A 5,413-nucleotide genomic window follows, 5' to 3' on the forward strand; every position below is an offset into this window, starting at 1 on the left:
GCCTCCCAATGCAAAGAAGAGAAAACAGAAGACTGAACACGCCCCGTGTCCAGCGAACACGGGGCTGTGCCCAAGAAGCAGCAGAAAAGACAAACCAGTAGAAGCTTCCATTGCCCACCACGGGGCCGTGTCCAGCGGGCACGGGGGCGTGGTGAAAGTATAGCAAGCGCATTAATTGTAATTGCGAATTACAATTAATGAAGAGAGAGAATGTCAGACGGGCACGGGGGCGTGTCCAGCGGACACGGGGCCGTGCCCAGCCTTCTGTTCAGCCTATAAATAGGGGTGCTTGGTTTCATTTCATCTCATCCCTTGGCACACCACCTCTCTCACACTTCATCCACCACCCACCACCACCATAACACCATCATCCACCACCATCATCCATTGTCCATCGTAGAGTGTGTGAGTCGTCTCGGGATCCAAGATTGATCGTAAGAGTTCTTGACAATCAAGGCCATGTTTGCCTAAGTCTCTTACATCACTTGGTGAAGACAAGTGTTTAGTATAATACTTTTTATTTTTAATCTTTTGCACTTTTTATTTGGTTTTGTATTAATGACTTTAATAACTAGTTACTTATGTTGAAGGTGATCTTTCCTTATCGTTTGTCCGTGGTGTCTTGGCATTATTTTACTGTCTATATAAAATAAAAGATTTTCACCATTCATATCTCCACGGTCTATATGGAGGTATGTTGACTACCTGGTCGGGGGTTAAGGGAACGGTTTGGTAAGGGTCTTGCCCTTGTTCAGCGTTTAGAGGTCCTGCTTGGGACCTGGGTCAAATTTAGTAGGATCTCCTTCAATTCCCATAGGTATTGGATGGCGGGGATCCAAACTCTTTGACCCCCTCATAAGTTAACTACTATTAATACTATAACCCGGCTATTTAGGACTGTATCCCTGCTGACTCAGACTACTTAGCCGAGGGTAACGTCACCGCCGAAAGCGGGGCCTACCACAATTTGCATTAATAACTTAATTCATTATCTTTCAATAATCCGACCCTTTAGGATTGTATCCTTGCTGACTCAAACTACTGGGTTGAGGGTAACGTCGCCTTCAAAAGAGGGGCCTACTACAATAACTAAGATAATCTCTTAAACAAGTGCAAAAGTGCGAAAATAATCAAAGGTTATACTAACACACGTGTCGGATCCAAGTGATTCATCTTGTCTATCTGTTTTTATTTTATTTTATTTTTCAGCATTTAGTTAGTTTTTATTTTTCTTAGTTTAAAACATTTTTCTCACTTTTTGATTTGATTAGACGTTGAGGATAAACCGGTATTAAAAGCTCTTGTGTCCTTGGACGACCTCGGTATCTTACCAACACTATACTACGTCCACGATGGGTGCATTTGCCCATATGTGTGTTTAGTGTTAGTGAATATCGTGTTTTATAAATTTAAAACTTGGCTAAAAGTGTAAAAAGGGCTTAAATATACATCTAAAATATAACACACTTCACGCACATCAAGTTTTTGGCGCCGTTGCCGGGGACACAAGGATTTTTAGAAAGTTAGGAATCAACGGCCTAATCGTATTTTTATTTTTTTTCTTTAATTTTTAAGATTTTTCGTAGATTTTCAGCTTCTGCAGAGCTCAGTACGGGGTCGTGCCTGGTCGGACACGGGCCGTGCCCAGCATCGTTACTTGCAGTTTTTGTTTTCCAAGTTACAGAAGGCTGACCACGGGGCCGTGCCGGTGCAACACGGGGCCGTGTCCAACTTCCAGTATCTGGGATCTGGAAAACAATCACTGAAATTCCGACCACGGGCCGTGTTCGCTCAACACGGGGCCGTGGTGAACCTTCTGACCAACATTCTTTTCTGTTTTTATTTCAGGACTTGGAACCCGACGCCAACCCCACGTAGTGTATGAGCTCCAGTTCCAATAAAGACATAAAAGAACCACTAGAAGAACCCGAACGCTTTCTCAGAAAAAGGTTAAAAGCCAAAAACCAAGAGAAGGTTTCGGGTGATCCACCTCCAATGGCGGACCAACGTACCCTTATGGATTATCTACGACCCACCGTAGGTAATCTAGGCACCGCTATCAATGCTCCGAATGTCGAAGCCAATAACTTCGAACTTCGGCCACATTTGATACAAATGCTCTAAAACTCCTCAACCTTCCACGGGCTTGCGGACGAGGATCCCCATCTACATATAACTAATTTCTTGGAAATATGTGATACCTTTCGGATCAATGGAGCATCAAACGACGCCATCCGCCTCCGTATGTTTCCCTTCTCACTAAAAGACCGAGCGAAAGCTTGGCTCAACGCCCTCCCAGCTGGATCGGTAAACACCTGGGATGAACTAGCCTAAAAATTTCTATATAAGTATTTCCCTCCTGCTAAAACTGCTAAGTTAATGACTGAAATTAATACATATTCACAAGAGGACGGGGAATCCTTATATGAAACTTGGGAAAGGTTCAAGGAGCTATTACGCAAGTGTCCCCATCACGGCCTCGCAATATGGCAACAAGTATCCACTTTCTATAATGGATTGTTGCCACACACTAGGCAGACACTTGATTCTAGCTCCAGGGGACTTTTAGGTAATCGACGCCCACACGAAATATATAATCAAATTGAGGAAATTGCTCAAACCAATTTTCATTGGCACACCCCCCGGGGAAATAAGTCTATCGCCCCGGGCGCCCATAAGGTCGATGAAAGCACTTCTTTACAAGCCCAAATCGAGGCCCTTTCTTCAAAGATAAAAAAATTGGAAATGACAAAAACAGTCTCGGTTATGGCTTGTGAAGGGTGTGGTGGGTCACATGAAAATTGGAGTTGCATGAAAGAAACAGACGATCAACAAGAAATGGTAAACTACATTGATAATAGACCTAGGCCGTCGGGTCCCCCAACGGGAACTTACAACCAAGGATGGCGAAACCACCCAAACCTTGGTTGGAGGGAACCCGGCAATAGTAGTAACCAACAAACCCAACGAACAAACTTTCAGCAACCAAGAAATGAGTCACAAAATTTCACTCAACAAAGTGGACGAGAAAGGCTCGAAGATACGATATCTCGCCTCGTCTCCTGATAAGAAAAACTCGGAAAGATTTCTACAATTAGAATCAAATTTTAGAAATCAACAAGCTAGTATTCAAAACATAGAAAAACAATTAAATCAAATAGCTCAAAATTTTTCCGAGAGACCGCAAGGCGCATTACCTAGCAATACCGAAACAAACCCAAAAGCACAAGTTCACCTCATCACACTACGGAACCGCACCGTAGGGCCTGCAGAAGTGCTGCCACCAACGGAGGAAACAGTACCCACACCTCTGCAGGAAAAGGACTCCCCTCCGTCACCAGAGCCTACTAAGGCTCCTCGAGTTCCATACCCCGGTAGGTTAATTCGTCAAAAGACCAATGAGCAATTCGCCAAGTTCGAAAGTCTGTTAAAACAATTGCATGTCAATATTCCTTTTATCGAAGTCCTAACTCAAATGCCCAAGTACTCTAAATTCATGAGGGACTTCCTTACACATAAAAAGAAAATTGAAAACTTGCAATTAGTCAATTTAGGCGAAGAATGCTCTGCCCTTGTACTCAATAAACTTCCCTAAAAGAAAATCGATCCCGGAAGCTTCACGATTCCTTGCTCAATAGGGGAATCACCCGTTCGTAATGCCTTAGCCGACCTTGGGGCTAGCATTAGCCTCATGCCCTCATCAATGTTCAAAAGACTCGGCTTAGGAACCACAAGCCCTACAAAAATGAGCATACAATTAGCCGATCGATCCGTCAAATTCCCACAAGGTGTCATCGAGAATGTCTTGGTAAAGGTAAGCAGATTCGTTTATCCAGCTGAATTTGTCATACTCGATATGGAGGAAGACACCGAGGTCCCCCTTATACTAGGGAGACCCTTCCTTGCCACCGCCCAAGCAGTGGTGGATATGAATGATGGGACACTCACCTTGAGGTACGGGGATGATGAAGTGAAGTTCGGGGTTGGGAAGAGAATAGAAGACGACGACCCGGTCAATTACATGAAGGTTATTGATTCAAGCTTGGATGCTGCTTTCCGACGGTGTAAAATGGGACGCAAGACATCCCACTCAGAAAACATATAACCTCGCATTGGGTCTAGCCAAGGACCCTTATAAACGTGGCGCACCACGGAGGCATTCCGCGGAACTATCCTTAGTTTAGTTTAACCTTTTAGTTTTATTTTGCAGAATAAAACACACTCATGGTGGTAATGGATGAAAAGGGGGAACGAGAAAAATGGACCCATGCACAAAGAACAGAGCAACCCGACACAAATCTCCATCACAGAAGGCTCAACACGGGCCGTGCCCAACCAACACGACCCCGTGCTGAGCCACCTGCAGAAAAACACCCAGTTCAGGTAACTGGACACGGGCCGTGTTCAGCGGGCACGCCCCCGTGTCCAGGCTTCTGTTTTAATTTTTTAATTTTTGTTACTGGCACCTGACCACGGGGCCGTGCCCGGTCACCACGGGGCCGTGTCCAGGATGCCAGTAACATAAATCTTTGCTTTTTAACCTACTTTTACACATTATAATCAACCAAAAACCTTATTTTTGGACACATTGAGGACAATGTGTAATTTAAGTGTGGGGGCATGCTAAAACCTTGAATTTTGCAAATCCTAAATACAAGCCTTACACAAAACTCTATTGGAACCGCTAAACACCCCAAATTTTTTCAAAAACTTTTCATTTTTTTATCATTTACTTGTCTTAGTTTAAGTTGGGAATAACAAGTTCTAAAAAGGTTATATTTTTACAAATTTACAACCGATAGTGTCGTGATAACAAAGAACCAACATAAGAAAATTACGAAACGGCATAACAAGTCTAGTTAAAAATTTGATTATATATACTTGATCACATTAAAAACCCATTCCCACAAAAGTGAGCTTTGAGCCTTTATTGAGCATAAAAATATACATATTTAGACTAAATGCTCATTTTTCGTTTCTTGTGTGAATAGCCGCTTGGTTCTTACAACTCTAGAACTTGCCACGACGATACATTTCCGGTCCTTACCAACTTAAACCCAAGTAAGTAAGTGATGGAGGCATTAGGACTAACCATATTTTTCTTTCTAAACCATTATTTTTCATTTTTTTTACCACCTACCCAAAATCCCCCTAGATAGCCCCTTTGAGCCTAAACCTTTCATTTCATTACCCCAAAACCCTTTTTACCCACCAAAAACCCTTTTTATTTTTCACCCTTTATTTTAGTAACAAGCTCGGTTTTTCGTAAACTCGCCTTTTTCTGTGAAAAAAAAAAAACAATGATGAAGTCAAAAACAAACAAAAGCTATATAAAAGCTTGTTTGGAGAAATACTTCAAAATAAAAAGTCACAAAAAACAAGGTATGTCACGAAAACCGACGCTTTTTACGAT

The 5,413-nt window shown here is 42.7% G+C and overlaps 1 non-coding gene across 1 annotated transcript; it reads right to left on the reverse strand.

The window, feature by feature from the left end:
- Nucleotides 1-2,373: 2,373 nt before the first annotated feature.
- Nucleotides 2,374-2,480, reverse strand: LOC118489447. Its single transcript, XR_004887467.1, has one exon. It is a non-coding gene; the product is annotated as a small nucleolar RNA R71 (small nucleolar RNA).
- Nucleotides 2,481-5,413: the final 2,933 nt, after the last annotated feature.

This window comes from Helianthus annuus, chromosome 17, assembly GCF_002127325.2.
Source record: "Helianthus annuus cultivar XRQ/B chromosome 17, HanXRQr2.0-SUNRISE, whole genome shotgun sequence".
Taxonomy (NCBI): domain Eukaryota; kingdom Viridiplantae; phylum Streptophyta; class Magnoliopsida; order Asterales; family Asteraceae; genus Helianthus; species Helianthus annuus.